The following is a 23,398-nucleotide window of genomic DNA, read 5'->3' as shown; positions in this document are numbered from 1 at the left end:
CCCGCCTCCACGGTAGCACTAAGGACCCCTCAACAGACACCCCCCAAAGGGTCCTGGACTGTGAGAGGGTGCACCACGCCTCTAGTTATAGATAATTTAGGTATTACAGATTATTTTTATATATTTTTTTTATTGATTAAGATATTACATATGTGTCCTTATCCCCACGTTACCTACTACCCCCCCCTGCTCATGCCCTCACCCCCCCCCATTGTCCGTGTCCATTGGTTAGGCCTATATGCTTGCATATAAGTCCTTTGGTTGATCTTTCCCTCTTACCCCCACCCTCTCCTACCTTCCCTCCAAGGCCCGACAGTCCAATCAATGCCTCTCCATCTCTGGATCAGTCCTTGTTCATCAGTTTATGTGGTTCATTATATTCCACAAATGAGTGAGATCATGTGGTATTTATCCGCTCTCCAGTTCTATCCATGCTGTGGCAAATGGTAAGAGTTCCTTTTTCTTCTTCCTCTTCTTAAAGAAGACCTTTCAGCATTTCATATAATGCTGGTTTGGTGGTGATGAACTCCTTTAGCTTTTTATTATCTGTGAAGCTCTTTATCTGACCTTCTATTCTGAATGATAGCTTTGCTGGATAAAGTAATCTTGGTTGTAGGTTCTTGCTATTCATCACTTTGAATATTTCTTGCCACTCCCTTCTGGCCTGCATGGTTTCTGTTGAGAAATCAGCTGACAGTCGTATGAGTACTCCCTTGTAGGTAACTGACTGTCTTTCTCTTGCTGCTTTTAAGATTCTCTCTTTGTCTTTTGCTCTTGGCATTTTAGTTATGATGTGTCTTGGTGTGGTCCTCTTTGGGTTCCTTTTGTTTGGGGTTCTCTGCGCTTCCTGGACCTGTAAGTCTATTTCTTTCACCAGGTAGGGGAAGTTTTCTGTCATTATTTCTTCAAATAGGTTTTCAATATCTTGCCCTCTCTCTTCTTCTGGTACCCCTATAATTCGGATGTTGGGACACTTGAAGTTGTCCCAGAGGCTCCTTACACTATCTTCATATTTTTTGAATCTTTTTTCTTTTTTCTTTTTCGGTTGGGTATTTTTTGTTTCTTTGTATTGCAAATCTTTGACTTGATTCTTGGGATCCTCTTGTCTGCTGTTGGATCTCTGTATATTATTCTTTATTTCAGTCAGTGTATGCTTAATTTCTAGTTGGTCTTTTTTTCATATCCTCCAGGGTCTCACTAAATTTATCAGCGGTTTCCATAAAATTCTTGAAAAACCTTATAAACGTAGCCTTGAACTCTATATCCAGTCGTTTGTTTTCCTCCATTTCTGTCATTTGTGACCTGTTTCTTTGTCTCCGCATTTTTTATGCTTCCCTGTGTTGGTAGAGTGGTTTTGTGTGCTAGGTGTCCTGTTGGGCCCAGTGGCTCAGCCTCCCCAGTTACCTGAGGTGGACACTCTTGGTGTACCCCCTTGTGGGCTTTGTGCACAGTCTTGTTGTAGTTATGCCTTGATTGTTGTAGCATCACTGGGAGGAATTGACCTCTAGGCCAATTGGCAGTGAGAATCAGCTGTGTCTGCAGTGGGAGAACTTCTGTGCTGAAGACACCCTTCTGGGGCAAGACTTGCTTCAGTGGGGCTTTGGTGCTCACTGAGTCTGCACCCTGAGTGTGTCCCTTATGGATCTGAGGAGTTGTAATCCGGATTGTCCCCCTCTGACAACTGGGTACACTGGCTCTTGGATCTAAGGAGGTGCTAATTTAGCCTCTGCCTGAGGTTACCCAGCAGGAGCTATGAAGAGAACTGCAGATTCCTCTTCCTTTTTTGGAGTTTGGGGGTGCCCTGATGAGGCCCAGCTGTAAAGCAATGCAAGCTGCTGTGGGGCCTTGGGCCTTCTCTTGGAAGTTCTGGGTCTGTCTGGCCCAAGTGCAGTTTGTTAGGTAATTTTCAGGTTGCAAAGGGCCAGGGCATTCATATGCAAAAGCCTCTGCCTCAGCCTGGGTGGGGCGGGGTCTCAGGGAGTCAAAGGGTGGAGCAAGCAGCTATGGCTGATCCTCGGCCCTGCCCTAAGGGGCTGCAAGTGTCTCAGCGTCCTGATAATTTAATTGCTGCAAGCACCTCTGAGGGAAAGCCGCCCTTGAGTTCCGAGTTCTGCCTGCTGCCAGACAGTCCAGTTTCTCCCCGTACGAGTCCTGGGTCCCCAGAGACTTCCCGGAACTGGAGTTCAAAGCAGTTGGGAGCTTGTGACTCCCTCTTGATTCAAAAAGACAGCCGCGTCCTCAGGTACCAGCCCCTTTCCGCGCGCTTGAGCCTCCGTACCTTTGCACTTCCCTTCCGCAGCTCCTGACACTCAGTGTGCTTTTCTCTTTCCTTCTAGTTGTAGAATTTCCACTCAGCCAGCCTTCCTGTAGTTCTGGGTGATGTCCGTTTTGTCTTGTTGTTGTATTTGTGAAGTTGTTGTAGGAGGCAGCAATTTTGGTGTTTACCTATGCCACCATCTTAGTTTCCCCCAGTATTACAGATTATTGAAGTTGTAATGTACTAGATGTCTGATACCATTCAAAATAATATACAAATATTAACTTATTTAATCCTCATTAAAACTTAATCAACTTAGTGTTAAGGCAGCATTGAACATTATGATTTGGTGTGAAAGACAGAGTGCACTGGACAATTAAGGAGATTATTTTATTTAAACAGTTGCAATGGAGAGGAATCCTCTAAGGAAAGGGAGGGCCTGGGATTTTATAGAGGCAGATAAACAATGGAGTCATCTGTCATAGGGGAGTTAGGAGGAAGGATGGAAGCCTTTTTGAATGTGAGGGGCCAGTGTTGTGCTTTCTGGTTAGCCATTTCCTGGAGTACAAACTGCTACAAGGATTTCTTAACTATTGCTGCTCAAAGACAGAGCTCAGATAAAAGAATAAGGGAAGTATATAAATGTAGCAATTAATGACAACTTTTTACTAAACTCTATACCCATAATTCAAACTCTTTAACATGAATTAAAGGCAAAACCGATTATTCTATGTTATCCTAAAATGATCTACTGTTAAATTTAAGGAGAATGGAAAAGTAGGGCCATCCTCAGTGCTACATTTTAAGAGAAGCCAATATGTGATTGATATGTATAAAATGATTAAAGTTTTTAACAAGCTTCCCAATAGGCCAGGTACAAAATGTCACCAGGGAAGAAATAAGCATATCTACCAATGGCTAAGTAGCAATGGGCAGAACTTGGAGAGCAAATACTTGGAGATAAGTATTGTTAATTAGGACCTTGCCCCGAGACACCTTTCCTGCCCTAGATCGTCTCTCTGGTCATTTGGGTGAGAGCCTCCCCATGACGTGTAGCTTGTCAGACAGTAGGATTCCCGCCCCCACCTCCCCACCCCCACCTACACACACACACACACACACACACACACACACACACACACACACACCTGGTGATCCCCTGGTGAGACCAAGCAATCAGTGGAGACCTAGATCTTGAAATGACACACCTGGAAAGCTGCTGAATATTCTATTGAGATCTTCCCTTGGGATCTCCCCTAAAATCTCCATTCTTAAAACCCTTAGGTCAGGGGACCCAGTGGCTGGAGCTATCCCCCTAGGCGAGGTACCTGTCACCTTTACCCCTCCCCCCCAACACACACACATACTATACCCCTAGAGAAGAACAAGGGGGCTGGCAGAAAGCCCCATCTTATTTCCATACAAGGGCAGGAGACATGGGACAGGCCCTGATTGGTCAGCTTGAAGAAGAAAGCAGTTCACTCCTTCCAAGGCGTTAAAAGGAGCTCTGGTGCTGACCAATCAGTGGAGATCACAGGCCTGAAAGAACACACCTGGAAAACTGATGGATATTTTATTGGGATCCTCCCCAGAGACCTCCAGCTAAACACCCTGAAGACAGTGCAGCTCTCTCTATGGCAGTGGTTCTCAACCTTGGCTGCACATTAGAATCACCTGGGAATCTTTTTAAAATCCTGATTTCTGGGCCTCATCCTCCGGAAATTCTGTTTCTTTGTTATGGGGTGGGGCCACGACATTAGTAACAAAGAAACAGAATTTCTGGAGGATGAGGCCCAGAAATCAGGATTTTAAAAAGATTCCCAGGTGATTCTAATGTGCAGCCAAGGTTGAGAACCACTGCTCTATGGAGTACTCTGCACCTTTCCCCACCCCGCCCCCCAGGTGCTGTTTCCTTACCTCTCTCTTTCTCCTAAACAAGTTGCCTCTGTAACTTGTTCCTGAGCCCATTTCTTCTACAGCTTACTTCAACCTCTGTGACTTTCTAAATAAATTTTCTCCTATAGTGTGAATCTTGACTCTGAATTCATTCCTAGCCAGACCTCAAGTACCAAGGCTGATGAACCAAGGTCCATCTGACTCCATCTGTCTAACACCTGGTGCTGTTTTCATCACCAACACAGCCATGCATTTAGCTTTTTCTTTACAGATATAAGGTATTAGTAACTCTTCCACCTTGGAAACTGAGAGGCTGAGAAACATATGTGGTAATTGGGTTAGAATGATGTTTTAGACAGGTCTCTCAGGCTGCAGCGTGGGATTTAAGAAATACAAGACTGGGTCAGGCAGACAAGTTAGAAGAGGGTTATTGAGATTTTCTAGGCAGGAGATAATGAATATCTGAACTAGAAAGTTGTAGAAATGTGAAGCTGTGATAGGCAGTTAGACAAACATAAGCAGAGCAAGGCTAGGCACCGAAGGTCACAGGGTAGAAAGCCCCAGATGCCTAGCAAAAGACTGTAGGGCGGGACCTCCCCCCCAGGGGGACCTTTCCTCCCCTAGCATATGCTGGTCATGTTGTTTGAACCCCTGACCTTTTCTCCCTAGAGTTAACATATTTCCTCAGTTGTATTTCAGCTCCAGGCCCAGAAAAGCAACAAAACCGGAACAGTGACCCCACAGCTGACCTCAGGACCAGCTGCGTTGGATAATGATCCCCTAGAGAAACCAAGCAATCAGTGGAGATCTAGACCTTGAAAGGACACACCTGGAAAGCTGCTGAATATTCTATTGAGATCTTCCCCTGAGACCTCCCCTAAAGTCTCCACCCTTAAAACCCTTAAGACACGGGACCCAGTGGCAGGAGCATGTCTAGCCTTTCTCTTCCCCCTCCCCATGCCCCCAGGCACAGCACCTGTCACCTTCCTCACTTCTAAACTTCAAGGGACCTTCTTTTACCTCTATACTTGTTTCCTAAACCCATTTCTTCCACAAATTACTTATTATACCGCTGTGATTTTCCAAATAAATGTTCTCTTATTCTTTGAGTTTTGGCTCTGCATTCTTTCCTAGCCAGAACTCAAATGCAGAGGTTGCTGAACCCAAATCCCATCTGACCCCAAAAGTCTAACACCTGGTGCCATTTTCACCACCCACAGCAAAGCCAAAACAAGAAACATTTCTCTGCACCCTTACTGGAACTGGGTATTATTTTCTAAATCTGCTCATTTGATATTAGAACAATGTTATCTCGTTCTTTGGATTTCAATGTCTTTTATTACTAATAAAGATAAAAATTATCATTTATTAATTATTTTGTATAACTACTGTTCAGTTTTTAAATTTTATTTTTTTCTTCCATAAAATGCTTCAAACTTGAAATGTATGAGAGATTCAAACTACCTAGAATTAACCAACAGTGGTAATAGGGACATTTGAATATACAAAAACAAATAGCACCAATTGAAAGTCAGAGCAATTCTATTTTACCTTAATGAAATGCATTCACTTTGTTCTGACCTTCAGCTTTGATATACACAAAGTTGCTCGGGGGACAGAAATAACTGACTCAGCATAGACCAAAAGATTTGTGTTGTAAAAGAGTCCAAAAGGCTAATTCTAAATAAGTTCATACAGAATTCAATCAGTTCCACGGTTCGGAAAAATAATGATTTTCACCTGTACATTCTTTCATGATTTTTGTAAAAAATTATTTTCAATTATGGTTTATACTCAATATCTATATATATAAAAACTCAGGGACCAGAACGCTGTAACAACGGGAACAACCAGTCACTATGACACCCACTGTGGCCAGCAAACTGGCCAGACTGGGGGAGGGGCCAGCCGGCCAACTTCCTGCAGCCTCCCTCCCCACCTGGCCCCACCCCATATCAACACCCACCCCTATTAGGGGAAGGGCTTGCCAGCAAACTACCCACAGCCCCTGCTCCCCATTTGGGGCCAGGGCCAGCTAGCCCACCAGCCACAGCCCCTTCTTCTGGCTGGCCCCACCCCTGATCGCCCCCCCCCCCACACACACACACCAATCAGGGGTAGGGCTGGCCGGCCCACCACCCACAGTCCCTTCCCACAGCCAGCTCTACCTCCAATCAGCCCCCCCACCCTAATCAGGTTTGGGCCCGCCAGCCAATAACCTGTGGCCCCTCCTCCCCAGCTGGCCTGGCCCTGATTGGGCCCTGATAGGGGTGGGCCCATCTCCTCCTCCTGACTGGCCCGGCCCTGATCTGGGCCGGGCTGGCCAGACCCCACCCATGCATGAATTTGTGCACTGGGACTCTAGTTATTTCATATTAGTTTTAGGTGTACAGCATAGTTGCTAGCCAATAATATATTTTACAAAGTGGTCCCCCAATATTTCAAGTACCCATCTGGCATTGTACATAGTTATTACAGTATTATTGACTATACTAGAGGCCCAATGCACGAAATTTGTGCAAGAGTAGGCCTTCCTTCCCCTGGCTGCTGGCACCCGGGACCCTGGCCTGCCTCGAAGCCCTGGCTTTGTCTGGAAGGACAGAAGGATGTCTGATCTAATTAGCATATTATGCTTTTATTATTATAGATTCTCTAAGCTGTATTTTGTATCCTCAGGACTATTTTGTGACTACCAATTGGTAGTTCTTAATCCCTTTTTCAGCCTCCCACCTCACCCTCCCTTTCCTCTGACAGCCATGAGTCTGTTCTCTGTAAGGAAGGTAATTTTTTCAATGAGGCTAAAGGTGCAATCAAGAAGCAAACTCCACTGTAGTATTTTTCTTCCTGATGTTTATTTATTGTAAAATAAGCAAAGATAATAGCAATAAAGGACACTTTTTAAAAAAGCTTTATTGTTGAAAGGATTACATAGATCCTCCTTTTTCCCCCATTAACCTCTTCCAGGCTGCTCCCACCCCTCTTTCCCATACCCCCCTCCACACCCTCACCACCCCATTGTCTGTGTCCACAGGTTATGTATATATGCATACAAGTTCATTGGCTGATCTCTTCCTACTCATCCTCCCCTGCCTTCCCTCTGAAGTTCAACAGTCTGTTCATGCTTCTGTGTCTCTGGAAGGACACCTTTATTTGTTAAAAGAAGGTAAAATAATCCACAAACCCATCAACACATCATATACATTTTTTATTTTTATTCTTCTTTAGTTTTTGTATCTGTGTAGTTAAGGTGAGTTTGAATACTTCTATAGTTTGGGAATTCACTGAAATGAATATCTTTTCTTTCAAATGTCTTTAGAGAAGCTACTGGATTTTCTAGTAGCTAGACATTGCTATTAGAAGTATCTAATATCTATTAGATATTACTGCAGTGATGTGCAGAAAAATTTCTTTCCACAGACCCTAAGTTCTTACATTTCAAACTCAAATTTGAAAAATATATAAATGGAATATAAAAGTCACTTTACAAATTATTTTGTCCTTAGTCATTTCTTTCTCTTTCATTGCTCTCAAATACAGTGGGGCCTTGACTACGAGTTTAATTCATTCTGTGACGGAGCTCATAACTCAAATTACTCGTATGTCAAATCAAGAAGTGAATGAGTGAGACACGTGATGCTGGGCTGATGTTGTGACATTTGCTGCGCCAACTAGCGGTGGGGTATCTGAAGCTGGCTCGTAACCCGAATTTTAGCTCGCAACTCAAAGCCAAAAATCGGCCGAGAGATGGCTCGTATCTCGAAAAACTCATTAGTCGGGACATTCGTAAGTCAAGGCCCCACTGTACTTGTTTGTATGATAATAATATGCAAGCACTATAGCATGTGAAAAGAATTCTGGAATCAGAACTGTGCTTTTATCTTAGCTCTCTAACTTACAAGTCACACATTCATCACCAATGATTTTGAACTCTACTTTTCTCTTGTGTAAATAACAAAAATTACACAGTTCTTCTAAGAAATAGATGGTGCATTCAGTGAAGTGTTAATTTTCATTCTTTGAGTTGTTTTAAAATATGATGTTCCTTTAAAACGAATCATGAATAGACTTCATGGGTGTGGTCAAAAGATCAATGCAGAAAAACACATGCTTAGTTGAGCTTTCCTGAGCACATGTGAGAGTGACCTTTGATTAATGTCTACTAGTATAGTCAATATCTGAAATACCTTTATCCCCAGCATAGCCTTTACCAAAATTGAAAAACAAAACAAGAAACAAAATCCAACTTAAGCCTTATACTAAGCAATGAGAAATTTATGAAGTCACAAAATGTATGAAGTTACAACAATTCTTTAAAACTATCACTAATTGTACTGAAAGTGCTAGCCAGAGCAATTAGGCCAGAAAAAGAAATAAGAGACACCCAAAAAGGAAGAAGTAAAATTACCTCTGTTTGTAGATTGTGTGATCTTATATGTAGAGAACTCTGAACATTTCACACACAAACAAACCTGTTTTAATAAACGAATTCAGCAAAGTAGTAGGATACAACATCAACACAAAAATCAGTTGCATTTCTGTCCGCTAACAATGAACAATTTGAAAATGAAATTTCAAGAACAATTCCATTTCCAATGGCATAAAGAAGAATAAAAGACTTAGACATTAACTAAAAGGATGAAAGGTTTGTACAATAAAAACTCAAAAACATTGCTGAAAGAAACTAGAGAAGACATAAATACACGGAAATACATTGCATGTTCATGGATTATATGTCTATTGTTAAGGTGTTAATACTACCCAAAGCAATTTATAGACTCAAATGAATCTCTTTCAAATTCCTAGCAATGTTTTTTGCAGATTTAGAAAAACTCATTCTAATCCTATATAATAAAAGCCTAATATGCTAAGTGTCCAGTTGACCAGTAAGCTGTTCAACCAATCAAAGGGTAACATGCTAATGGTATGCTAAGGCTGCTCAACTGCTCATTATGACATGCACTGACAAACAGGGGGTAGACACTCTGACCGGTAGGTTAGCTTGCTGCTGGGGTCTGGCCAATTGGGACTGAGTGAAACAGGATGGACACATCCTGGAGCCCTCCTACAGTCCCTCCCCAGCTGGCCAACCTCCCACATCTCTCCCAGGCCCCGATCATGCACTGGTGGGGTCCCTCGGCCTGTCCTGTGCCCTCTTGCAATCTGGGACCCCTTGGGGGATGTCGGAGAGCCAGTTTCTGCTTGATCCCACACGGGAAGTGCTGCTCAGGCAAGAAGCTGGCTCATAGCTAGCCAGCACAGTGGTGGTGGGGGGAGCCTCTCCCACCTCCACAGCAGTGCTAAAGATGTCCGACTGCCAGCTTAGGCCTGCTCCCCCCAGTTATCCCCCAGGGCTCCCGGACTGGAAGAGGGTGCAGGCCGGGCTGAGGCACCACCCCGCTGAGTGTATGAATTTCATGCACCGGACCTCTAATATTTACATAAACTCTCAAGGTACTCCAAATAGTCAACATAATTTTGAAAAAGAAGAACAAAGCTAGAGGACTCATAGCTTCTGATTTCAAAACTTATGTAGTAGCAGTAATCAAAACAGTGCGGTACAGTTGTAAAGACAGACATATTGATCAATGAAGAAGAACAGAGAGCCCAGAAATAAACCCTCTCTAATATGGTCAAATGGTTTTTGACAAGAGTACCAAGACCTTTAATAGGGAAAGAACAGTCTTTTCAACAAATGATGCTGGGAAAACAGAATATTCACATGGAAAATAATAAAGTTGGATCCTATCTAACACCATATATAAAACTTAACTAAACTGGATCAAAGACCTAAATGTAAGACTTAAAACAATAAAAATCTTTTAAAAAAATGACAAAAGTTTCATGACATTGGATTTGGTATTGATTTTTTGGATGACATCAAAGGCAGAGGAAACAAAAATAAGTAATAACTGGATTTTATGAAAATTTAAAAAAATTGTGCATCAAAAAATATTACTAACAGGGTTAAAAGGCAATCCACAGAATGGGAAAAATATTTGCAAGCCATATATCTGATAAGGGATTAATATCCAGAACATACAGAGAAATTCTCAAACTAAACAATAAAAAGCCAAACAACCTAATTAAAAAATGGGCAAGGACTCAAATAAACATTTCTCCAAGAAAAATGCACAGTGCTTGCCTCAGCAACTCATGCACTAAAATTGAAATGATACAAAGAGGACTAGCATGACCTTGTGCAAGAATGACACACAAATTCATGAAGCGTTCCATACAAGAAAAAACAAAAAAGGGAAATACATAACACCAATAAACATATGAAAAGATCCTCAGCATTACTAATAATTAGAGATATAAATCAATACTACAATGAGATCTATCTCACACCCATTTTGAAGGGTTAGGATATGGAGAATTTGAAACCTTCCGTACTGTTGGTGGGAATCAATAATACAGCCACTGTGGACAACATTATGGTGGTTTCTCAAAAAATTAAAATTAGAATTACAATATGATTTAAGGTACATGCTGCCTACAATGGAAAGCAGAGTCTCAAAGAGATATTTGTATACCTATGTTTATAGCAGCACTATTCACAGTAACTAAAACATGGAAGCAACCTGTGTCTATCAACTGATGAATAGATAAGCAAAATCCTATCTAATAAAAGGCCAGACCATAAGCATCATGACTGAAACAACTGTTCAACCAGTCGCCATGAGGTGCATTGACCACCTCTTGCCCCCCCCCCCCCCCATCTGGCAGGCTGTGATTGCAGCATGGCTAACAGGGAGCCATGGCGAATAGGGGGTGGTGGTGGGGTGGGACTGGGGATTGGACTCGTGGGGCAGCGGCAGCATCGCCGAGTGTCCCAGAGTGGCATCAGCGTCGTGGAGCGTTCTGAGGCAGTGGCAAACAGCATCACAGAGTGTCCTGGGGCGGCAGCAGCATCACTGAGTGTCCCGAGGTGGTGGTGAGCAGCGTTGCGGAGTGTCATGGGCCCTGATGGCAGGCTAGGGTAGGGACTCTACATGCGCACGATTTTGTACGCTGGGCCTTTAAGTCTTATTATAAGTTCCTGACAAGAAAGAACTTGATAACATGGTTGGGAAAACAAAACAGATAGAAGTGAAAAAAATTATAGAACATTAACAAATTCTTCCATATGCCTGACAATCTTTATGTTTATCCTCCCTGCCTCAAGACTTATATGCCATTGATCAATTAGAAGTCATCTCCCTTTTCTCTGAATTCCCATGTCTTTCTGTCTATAGGTTGAATTGTAATAATTTCTGGGCATATATTTTCTATATTGATTTTCCCATTGAGAATAGTTCTGCCAGCAGGAAAAACATATTCATCCCTGTGTTTGGGTGGGTTTGCCTATATGAATCTCCTTTTACTCTACTTCTGTAGCCAATTAATGTCCCCTTTTTTATGGATATATTCTTTCATTAGCTATATTAATATATTTAATAAAGTATAGTAAAAAATTACAGACTTGGCAGGAATTCTGTCTTTCTGGTGACTGCCAATAAATCAATTATAAGTAAGTACAGAGTTTAACTCTTTAAGGACAATCTTATTTACCCAACAACCCAATTCTCATGAGATCACTCCCTGTAACACTGTACTGACAATTGTAGGTAAGTAAATCAGTATTTTCTTATCACTGCATTTGGGGTTGGTGGCATTTCCAGGACATCAATAGTTATTCTGATTGTGTGAGATAGTGTTTTAGGAAATCTCTTAAGCATTACTACTCCTTGTAAATTCTCCACTTGAGCTTAGGTATCCTGCTATTGTATTATTTGCGTTATTTCCATTGTGATAAACATCTGCATTCATCTTTATTTTCTTTCTCTCCTGTCTCAGAAGATAAAAGGTCCCTCCCACTGCCCAACCCACAACAATCTGGCTTCTGCCTATCCTCTACTTCCTTCACCCCATGAATGAAATTATCTTTACTGAAATAAAATAATGCATTATAATTATGATATTCAGTGAATTCTTTTTAATTTTACTGGATCTCTCATCTATTTCTGATTGTTGCACAGGCACTTTTCAAAACTCTATCCTCTGTGACCTTAACATTAGTTATTCTGATTCTAATCACATATGCCTAACCAATTTTGTTATTTTTCCTTCACAGGCCCCTCCTCTTTTGCCTATTAATCTTTAATTTTAGTTGTTTCTGAGTGTCTTCCTGTCTGCAGGCCCTGCTTTTCTCTCTTTGTCCCTCATGTTGGATAAACATTAAAGTGGTTTTAATTACGTCTTGTATGCTGACCTTTAAATCTCTATATCAACCATTATCTCTCCTGCATTCATACTTACATAACTAACTAGATACCAGTTCTCAAGTATTGGTAATGTGTTGGCATTTTAAACTGTGAAAATAATCATTTTATTGCCCAAACTTTAAATTTCTCAACCATATGTATTAGTATTAGGCAGATTTTTTCGTGTTAGAGATAGCTTCCACATAATCTTATTCTTTTGAATTTTTTTCTATTTCATTAGATATGTTGATTAAAAAGCGAAGAAAATTAGATACTTTTTAAATGTGTGAGAAATTAAATAAATATACAACTGTAGGTAGATATGTTATCTCAAGTTTCTCATTTCAATGTCCAATATTCTTTTATGTATCTCTCTAGATATAACTATACTACAGATGCTCATTTTAAGATTGAGGCTATGTCCTAATAAACCCATCACAAGTTGAAAATATCATAAGTTTAGAAATGCTTTTAATTCACCCAACCTACTAAACATCATAGCTGAGCCTAGCTTACCTTAAAGTGCTCAGAACACTTACATTAGCCTACAGTTGAGCAGTTATCTTGAGTTTAATCTCAGGAGTAATTGCCTTCCTCCTCTCACCAGAAACAGGATACACAGGCAGGCATTTTGTAGACATGATGGGATAGGAAAACATATAATACAATATTCAAATAATACAATATCCAAATAATACAATATCCAAAAAACTCTGGAAACACAGAACACTGTAGAGCAGCAGTTCTCAACCTGTGGGTCGCCTTTGGGGGTTGAACGACCCTTTCACAGGGGTCGCCTAAGACCATCAGAAAACATGTATATAATAACATATTGTTTTTGTGATTATTCACTATGCTTTAATTATGTTCAATTTGTAACAATGAAAATACATCCTGCATATCAGATATTTACATTATGATTCATAACAGTAGCAAAATTACAGTTATGAAGTAGCAACAAAAATAATTTTAAGGTTGGGGGTCACCACAACATGAGGAACTGTATTAAAGGGTCGCGGCATTAGGAAGGTTGAGTACCACTGCTGTAGAGTATTGGTTGTTTACTCTCATGATTGTGTGGCTGACTTGGAGCTGTGGCTTTAAGCCGCTGCTAAGCATGAGAGAGTATCATACTGCATATCGTTAGCCCAGGAAATGATCAAAATTCAAATTAAAGTTTCTTCTAAGTGCATTTTGCTTTAGCACTAAAAATTAAAGTCAAAAAATCCCAAATCAAACAATTATAAATCAGGGACTATCTTCAGCTTTATGTCAAATAAGCCTATCACTTAAAATATTTTGCCTGTGACAGAAACCCTGACTCAAACTGGTTTAAACAATAAAGAAATTTATTATCCCACGTATCAGTAATTCCAGAGGTAGAGTGGACCGCGGGGTTAAACTCTTTACTGGCATGAAGACTTACCTTTGTTCTATCTTTAAATCTGCTTATGTCTTAGTAGGGGTTAGTCTATGATTATCAGGGTGATTTACTTTTAGGAACGCCATTGACATAATCATGCACATCTACAAGTCAGTTGTAGCCATTAGGTTCAGACAGCAACATTCAAAGAAAGAAGAGACACAATTTGGTCCTGTGGTTCTTTTGTAGAAGTAATAAAATTTCCTCAGAACCAAGTTTTCTAATACTATCATGATAAGTCACCACAAACCTAGTAGCTTATAGCAAATACTCATTTATTACTTCACAGTTCTGTGGGACAGAAGTCCAGATGGGCTCTACTGAGTCCTCTGTGTACTAAATGCTAAAGTCAATGTGAAGGCTGGGCTGGCATCCTGACTGGAGGACTTGAGAGGAAAACCCACTTCCAAGCTCATTCAGGTTGTTTGCGAAATCCAGTTCTCTGTGGTTCTAAGATTGAGGTCACTGTTTCTTTGCTGGCTCTTAACTGGGGGTTGATTTCAGCTCCTTGGGGCTGACTACGGTCGTCAAGGAGTTCACTTGAATCCTTCTTGTGCTTCAAATCTCTCTGACTTTCCTTTCTCCCATCAATTGAAGAAACCTTTCTGCTTTTGTGATTAGATCAGGCCTAACCTTTTTAAAAAATTAACCATACAAATAATGTAACATAATCACCAGGGTGATATCTCATCATTTTCATCAGTTTCAGGGATTAGGGTAGAACATCTTTGGGAGGGGTAGCATTTTAGAATTATTATGTTCTTTCCTGAAAGAATCATTGTCACGGGGGATGAGTTTCCATAATTTGCTCATGAAGTCTTCTGGGATGGAATGACTGGGGAATAAACCACAATATATATTATGTACTCACATTACAATGCTTCTTTGAGAATTACCAAATGGGTTTATCTATTCTCTCTTTATGATATGTTTTTCTTACAAAGAATACTATCATATTATTAGTACTCTCTTTCCTCCTTATTTTCCATAATGCGTAATATATGTTGATTCAGATATTGGTTAAAAATTATTTTGGGGGAGGAAAAAAAGATGCTTTTTGAAGTGAGAACAAAAAGAATCTGTTTTTATTACTCTATCATAGTAAACTATCTTAAAAAGAGACAGCTGAGTAACTTGAGCTGATGGATCAAATTTGGAATTTCTTAAAAATCTTTATGTAAAACATGTAGAATTGATATTGGTTCAGCTGTTATAGGTAAGTCACCTTAGATGTCAGAACAACTCTATTAGAAATCACTGTCTATTTAGCATTACCATTGGTGAGCTACTTATAGACTCATTAACTTTCAAAGATCTCCAGTATTGCTTTAAGAGTTCTTCTCCAGGAATTGTCTAACTTCTCTCACTTCCTCAGCCCATCCAACACCCCACTCCAGTTTGTTGAAATCTAAGGGCAATTTGGCTATACAACATGTCACTACATTAATATCTAGTGTAGCTTGGGACAGTCTAGCTAACAATGCAGATGTTATGTTTTTTTACTCCCCTCTTTATATGTGGCCTTCCAGAGGTGTTCCTTTTGCCCAAGATGATAATTTTTATCTAAAGAGAACTTTTCATTAGGTAAAAGTACCTAAGTGGAGACTCACCCTATTAGAATCTCTTAAGCAAAGACCTACCACAGTTGATTGCACCATCTGGCCAGAGTATGCACTATGTAACTAGGCAAGAGTTCTCCAAGAACCCCAGCCAGGGTTGAGTATAATCAGGGTTGGGAGATGATCCAGGTGAGGTGTACATTCTGCTTGTTTGGCTGATGTGCTATCTTATCTGCCAAGATACGGCTCAAGAGCTAATACACTTTCAATAATTCCAGAAAATGAAGTGATAGTGAAAACATTGGATACATCTGCTACTTTTGCTATAAATATGGTATTTTTAGCAAATAAAAGGTCAATTGGATGCTAAATCAGGTAGACTCTAATCATTTTCTATTGCTTCTAGATTAATTTTTTTTCATTGTTACATATGAGGAAACTAAGATCCTAATTGTGTATAATTTGCTTAAGGCAAGCAATAAAGTAAGAAAAATTCATACTGTTGAATTTTTGGCTTGTCTACTTACCCCATTTTAAATATGCATAATGAATGGAATCACCAGCTTACTTTATTATGTTACAGAGTGTTATTATATGTTAGTAACACTATAAAAATGTTCATTTGATAGATATTAATGTCTAACATCTATAACTACTTGATGTATTTCACTGTAGAGAGGCTGCTATTTTCTTTGGGTTCCTTAAATTATTCGTCCAACACTGGAATTCTGGTTACTGTGTTCATAAATAAGAACATAAAACATGTTAAATTGGAAACATTATATTCTCAATAATTTCTTCTGGTTATATAGGTTTCCTGTTAGATTATTTAGGTATAACTATTTATAAAGACAAATTATTTTATTTGCGAATTGATAAGAGGATGAATGACTTTATTAGCATAAATTGGTGAAATTGTGCCATCTAGTGTCCTTTAATGAAAAAACTGTATTAAAAAAATTTTTTTTTTCAGCTCCACCAATTTTTAAATGTTACTGATTAAAAATGAGTCTTGGAAACTTTTTTTCCAATTCTTAAGTATGAAATATAAGCAATATGAGTACAAAATAAAATAAACTTAGGACACATATTACTGGAAGAGTGTATTCCAGGCACAGAACGAAATTCTAGCCAATCTCTAGAAATTAGTGAGGTCATTCCAAGCATTTCCTAAGACTTTGTTTGCTATACGTAATATAATTTTTCCTATGGAGTGTGTGTATTATTGGGGAGTAGAGATAAGAGGAGTGTGAGACCAAAAGCCACCAAATAATGAGATTCTTGGTGGCTGGTGATGAAATGAAGGGAAGATCTTTTTTTTCCCTTTCGGAACTGTATTTTCCTGAAATGTTGCAGATCAGTTACAGCAGACAGAGTGTTGGCCATCATGGAAAACTGTCCCTCTGGGCTTCTTTTTGCCTGCAGCAGGCACAGGGAAGTAACTGCAGCTTTGATAAGGGCCGTCAAAGGCAGGATCTTGAAGACTCTGGCTTCAAGATTGTCGACCCCTTCCATGTCTTTCCCCTATCTATATTGTCAACCTAGGCCCTATCCTGAGAATTGGGGGAAGTAGAGGTTTTTGTATGTGTGTGCATGCATGTTTTCATAAGAGGAAGAAGAGAGGAGTTGTGAGTTGCATTAGGATAAATGGGAAATGTGAGGGAGAAGGTAGAGAAAATGAAAAATTATAGTTCAGTGTGCTGGCAGCAGAGATTAACTGACAGAAAGCTTTGAAGTTACTTTTATCCAGATTTGGTTTTTTGTGACTTTGGAATTACCCGATTACTTTTGATGACTTAATTTTCATATGTTTAAAAAAAAAAGTGGAGGTGGAAGCAAAGTCAGGTAAATTCAGGTACCTTTTAAAATAGTTGTGCAGAAACATAGTGATGTAACAAGTATCAATTCCTTTCACCATAAAACTTTAGGAAGAATTTCTGTAACTACCTACCTGTATAGTGGGACATATGCAGATCATTTGTATTAGTTATTATGCCTGTTCAGTTAGGCTAAAGATTTCTTTTATCTAGTTACCTTCACTTAACTATTAATCATGTATCATCTTGTGACTTCTATTATTTTCTTGAAAATTTTTGTATCGTGAATTGCTATTAATATTTTTAGGACCTGTGTCAACAACTTTATCTATATCCATATCTGCATATGTGTAAAATGTTTTGCATACCTCTCATGTTTTGTTCCTAGCAGGCAATTGATAAGTAGTTGTTACCTTGTTTTCTGGATTCAGAGGAATTTTCTTTTACCCAGGTAAAAACATGTTATCAACAAATCTGATATATAGTACATCCATTGAGAGAAAGTATATTTCATATGTCTGAGATTTCACAAACACTCATGTAACTTAAGGTAATTATTTTATTTTTCATTGTAAAAAATACATAACATAAAATTTAACATCTTTTTTTTAAATATATTTTTTATTGATTAAGATATTACATACGTGTCCTTATCCCCACGTTACCCCCTCCCACCCCTCATGCCCTCCCCCCCTCCCCCCCGTTGTACGTGTCCATTGGTTAGGCCTATATGCTTGCATATAAGTCCTTTGGTTGATCTTTCCCCCTTACCCCCACCCTCTCCTACCTTCCCTCCAAGGCCCGACAGTCCAATCAATGCCTCTCCGTCTCCGGATCAGTCCTTGTTCATCAGTTTATGTTGTTCATTATATTCCACAAATGAGTGAGATCATGTGGTATTTATCTGCTCTCCAGTTCCATCCATGCTGTGGCAAATGGTAAGAGTTCCTTTTTCTTCTTCCTCTTCTTAAAGAAGACCTTTCAGCATTTCATATAATGCTGGTTTGGTGGTGATGAACTCCTTTAGCTTGTTCTTATCTGTGAAGCTCTTTATCTGACCTTCTATTCTGAATGATAGCTTTGCTGGATAAAGTAATCTTGGTTGTAGGTTCTTGCTATTCATCACTTTGAATATTTCTTGCCACTCCCTTCTGGCCTGCATGGTTTCTGTTGAGAAATCAGCTGACAGTCATATGAGTACTCCCTTGTAGGTAACTGACTGTCTTTCTCTTGCTGCTTTTAAGATTCTCTCTTTGTCTTTTGCTCTTGGCATTTTAGTTATGATGTGTCTTGGTGTGGTCCTCTTTGGGTTCCTTTTGTTTGGGGTTCTCTGCGCTTCCTGGACCTGTAAGTCTATTTCTTTCACCAGGGAGGGGAAGTTTTCTGTCATTATTTCTTCAAATAGGTTTTCAATATCTTGCCCTCTCTCTTCTTCTGGTACCCCTATAATTTGGATGTTGGGACACTTGAAGTTGTCCCAGAGGCTCCTTACACTATCTTCATATTTTTTGAATCTTTTTTCTTTTTTCTTTTTCGGTTGGGTATTTTTTGTTTCTTTGTATTGCAAATCTTTGACTTGATTCTTGGGATCCTCTTGTCTGCTGCAGGATCTCTGTATATTATTCTTTATTTCAGTCAGTGTATGCTTAATTTCTAGTTGGTCTTTTTTTCATATCCTCCAGGGTCTCACTAAATTTATCGGCGGTTTCCATAAAATTCTTGCAAAACCTTATAACCGTGGTTTTGAACTCTATATCCAGTCGTTTGCTTTCCTCCATTTCTGTCATTTGTGACCTGTTTCTTTGTCTCCGCATTTTTTATGCTTCCCTGTGTTGGTAGAGTGGTTTTGTGTGCTAGGTGTCCTGTTGGGCCCAGTGGCTCAGCCTCCCCAGTTACCTGAGGTGGACACTCTTGGTGTACCCCCTTGTGGGCTTTGTGCACAGTCTTGTTGTAGTTATGCTTGATTGTTGTAGGATCACTGGGAGGAATTGACCTCTAGGCCAATTGGCAGTGAGAATCAGCTGTGTCTGCAGTGGGAGAACTTCTATGCTGAAGACACCCTTCTGGGGCAAGACTTGCTTCAGTGGGGCTTTGGTGCTCACTGAGTCTGCCCCCTGAGTGTGTCCCTTATGGATCTGAGGAGTTGTAATCCGGATGGTCCCCCTCTGACCAGTGGGTACACTGGCTCTTGGAGGTTACCCAGCAGGAGCTATGAAGGGAACTGCAGATTCCCCTTCCTTTTTTGGAGTTTGGAGGTGCCCTGATGAGGCCCAGCTGTGGAGCAATGCAAGCTGCTGTGGGGCCTTGGGCCTTCTCTTGGAAATTCTGGGTCTGTGGCCCAGCTGCAGTTTGTTAGGTAATTTTCAGGTTGCAAAGGGCCAGGGCATTCATATGCAAAAGCCTCTGCTGCAGCCTGGGTGGGGCGGGGTCTCAGGGAATCAAAGGGCGGAGCAAGGAACTATGGCAGATTCTCAGCCCTGCCCTAAGGGGCCGTGTGCGTCTCAGTGTCCTGATAATTTAATTGCTGCAAGCACCTCTGAGGGAAAGCCGCCCTTGAGTTCTGAGTTCTGCCCGCTGCCAGACAGTCCAGTTTCTCCCCGTATGAGTCCTGGGTTCCCAGAGACTTCCTGGAACCGGAGTTCAGAGCAGTCGGGAGCTTGTGACTCCCTCCCGATTCAAAAAGACAGCTGCGTCCTCAGGTACCAGCCCCTTTCCGCGCACTCTCGAGCCTCCGTACCTTTGCACTTTTACTTCCGCAGCTCCTGACCCTCAATGTGCTTTTCTCTTTCCTTCTAGTTGTAGAATTCCCAATCCGCCAGCCTTCCTATAAGTTCTGGATGATGTCCGTTTTGTCTTTTTATTGTGTTTTGAAATTGTTGTAGGAGGCAGCAATTTCGGTGTTTCCCTATGCCACCATCTTAGTTTCTCCCAAATTTAACATCTTAACCATTCATTCCGTTGCCTTAAGTACATCCATATTGTTGTGCAATGGAACTTTTTCATCTTGCCAAACTGAAACTCTGTATCTATTAAACAGCAATTCTCCATTTCACCTTCAGCCAGTGCCTAGCAACCACCATTCTACTTTCTATAAGTTTGACAACTTTAGATGCTTCATATATGCGATATCATACAGTATTTTTGTCTTTGTGACTGGCTTATTTCACTCAACATAATGTTCTCAAGTTTTATCCATGCTGTAGCATGTGATAAGATTTCATTTTTAAGGTTAAATACTATTTAAGGTAATTTTAAAAAAATACTTAGACTGGTTTGGCTGGTGTGGCTCAGTGGTTGAGCACTGACCCATGAACCAAGAGGCCTCCAGTTGGATTCTTGGTCAGGGCACATGCCCAGGTTGCGAACTTGATCCCCAGTAGGGGGCATGCAGGAGGCAGCTGATCAATGTTTCTCTCTCACTTATGTTGCCATCTCTCTATCCCTCTCCTTTCCTCTCTCTCTAAAATCATATTAAAAATAATAAAATATTAATAAAGACATTAAAAAAGTACTTAGGCCCTAGCTGGTTTTGCTCAGTGGATAGAGCATTGCCTGTGAACTGAAAGGTCCCAGGTTCGATTCCAGTCAAGGGCACAAGCCTGGGTTTCGGGCTCAATCCCCAGTGTGGGGCTTGCAGGAGGGAGCTGATCCATGATTCTCTGTCATCATTGATGTTTCTCTCTCTCTCTCCCTCTCCCTTCCTTTCTGAAATCAATAAAAAAAATAAAAGAATAAAAAAGTACTTAGATTGTAGCCAGCAGATTTATTTAATCAACTATAGGCCCAGTGCATGAAATTCTTGTACAGTAGGGTCCCTAGGCTGGGACAGCAATCAGGGCCGATCAGGGCCTTCTGGCTCCTGGCCGGGGCCTTCCTTCGTTCCATGCTTCCCCCTGGTGGTCAGCACATGTCATAGGGAGTGGTTGAACTCCCAAGGGGACAATTTACATATTAGCCTTTTATTACATAGGATGTGAACTACAAGTCAATTTAATATGGTCTACATATTAATATGGTCTACACAGAAAAAACACAGCTACATATATTTAGTAAAGTGCTGTACAATGCTGAGACAGAATTCCAACAATTAAGAATCTTTTAAAACTACAATAAGCTCCTTTGTGATGTTATGTAAGACAGTAGGTTTTAAAAAGTGTCATGTACCATGCTTATATGTCTCTGGATCTAGGGTGGTGAAGGCCTGGGGTGGGTGGTGGGGGGAGCAGGCTAGAAGGGGCTAATGGGGGAAGAAAGGGGACATATGTAATACTTACAACAATAAAGATTTTTAAAAAAGTATCATGTAAAAATGTTCTTACATTTTTTTATCAACAAATTATAAGTTGAGCCACGAGATTCAGATCTTAATACCCACATGCTTTTCATTTTTAACATAGTGAATTTAAATGATGATAGGTGTCAAAATCGCTGATTTCCAATCTTTTAAATGCACACACCAGATTTTAAAAAGATTTTCATTTAGTCTTCATTTCACTTTCCTAGAAGTAAAAGTATAATGCCTTACCATGTCATTCACACTTTGTAAAATGAAAATACTGCATTTGCTATTGTTTTCCTTATTTTCACACTATTAAAAAAATATCACCAGTCTATTTTTTTCACTCAGAACAATGTTTATTTCTTTTTTAAAAATTCTTTATTGTTAAAAGTATTACATATAATATTACATATAGTATTACATATCTCCTTTTGCCCTTTGACCTCTCCCTGGCCACCCCCTCACCCCCAGTGTCTGTGTTAATGGGTTATGCTTGTATGCATTCCTACAAGCCTTTTGGTTAATCTCTTAACACCCCCCACCCCACCCCCGTCTTCTCTCTGAAGTTTGACGGTCTGTTCGATGCTTCACTGTCTTTGGATCTATTTTTGTTCATCAGTTTATGTTGTTCATTATATTCCACAAAAGTAATATTTCTCTTTCTCCGACTGGCTTATTTTGCTTAGCATAATGTTTTCCAGTTCCATCCATGCTGTTGCAAATGGTAAGAATTCCTTCTTTTTTACCGCACCATAGTATTCCATTGTGTCGATGTACTACAGTTTTCTAATCCATTCATCTGCTGATGGGCACTTATGCTGTTTCCAAATCTTAGCAATTGTATTACCAGTCTATTATTAACTAGGACTATCCACTCTAGGAGAACCAAACTCACAGTAACTCATGATAAGGACAGGGAAAGCAATCTAAATATCAGGCTACCTCATTTGCTTTGCTCTCAAATGCAGTTTCCACAGGCCATCAGAAGAATGAGCAGTGGCCACTGCTTTCAGGCAGGTGATTTGTTATGTACACTAATTTTGGTCAAAGCTAGTAAGAGAGACGTTCTATCTGTCTCTTCCTGAGTAATTCCTAAGTGTGTAAACTTCATTTAACTTGCATCATTCCCTTCACGACCCTACATTGTGTGACAAAAGCTCTCCCAAGTGCCTCTCCACATGTCTCCTATGATGAACCTTGCTAGACCAGATGTGGCTCTGCTTCCAATATCTGTTTACCTCATTTGGAAACGGATTTTTCTCATCACAGTGTCATTTGAATCAGGTGGAATGAGTCATTTTTTAATTTCTATTTTTGTTCATCAGTTTATGTTGTTCATTATATTCCACAAATGAGTGAGAGCATGTGATATTTCTCTTCCTCTGACCGGCTTATTGCGTCTCTAGCAGAGTTTCTATTATACATAGGATAAAGTCCGAGGTGCTTCTCTGTGAGTGCGGGGGTGTCCAGTAGGGGTTGGGCGGTGAGCGTGGCAGGACCCAGGCCCTGCTTTGAACTAAGGCTTAGTTTTTCATTCACAGTTTTTGCTAGTCCCTTCCATGTCGCCCTAATTCATTTATTGCGAAAATGCATCAGAAGCCCTAACCCCTTTAACTCATTTCCTACAGCTTTTCTGAGAAACCAGGACCTACAGCAATTGACATAGAGCTCAGGGTGGGACGAGCGAGGCGGGCTCCACGCTATGCGCATGCTCCGTGGGCCTCACAGGGGAGAGTCTGCAGCCGCTCCCCGGAACTTCCGGGGCGGGGCCAGCGCCGGAAGCACAGGCTGGAGACCAGTCCTTAGATCTCCTAGGGGGCGGCAGCCGCCGCTCTCAGTGGGTGAAGCGGTGATTGTGCGAGATGCCTTAAGTCCATCTTTCCGGTTACCACAGGGCCAGAGCTCCCCGGGGTCCCTCGGGCAC

The 23,398-nt window shown here is 40.6% G+C and overlaps 1 protein-coding gene and 2 non-coding genes across 3 annotated transcripts in view; 2 read left to right on the top strand and 1 right to left on the bottom strand.

The window, feature by feature from the left end:
• STPG2 (sperm tail PG-rich repeat containing 2) overlaps window positions 1–23,398 on the top strand; it is a 61,967-nt gene that overhangs the window by 12,312 nt on the left and 26,257 nt on the right.
• Window positions 10,288–10,393, top strand: LOC118661546. The gene has a single exon (XR_004969364.1). It is a non-coding gene; the product is annotated as a U6 spliceosomal RNA (small nuclear RNA).
• On the bottom strand, window positions 16,709–16,843 carry LOC118661766. The gene has a single exon (XR_004969464.1). It is a non-coding gene; the product is annotated as a small nucleolar RNA SNORA16B/SNORA16A family (small nucleolar RNA).

Source organism: Myotis myotis, unplaced genomic scaffold (genome assembly GCF_014108235.1).
Source record: "Myotis myotis isolate mMyoMyo1 unplaced genomic scaffold, mMyoMyo1.p scaffold_m19_p_1, whole genome shotgun sequence".
NCBI lineage: Eukaryota > Metazoa > Chordata > Mammalia > Chiroptera > Vespertilionidae > Myotis > Myotis myotis.
Note: the sequence above shows the minus strand (reverse complement) of the source record. Positions and strands in the feature narration are given on the sequence as shown.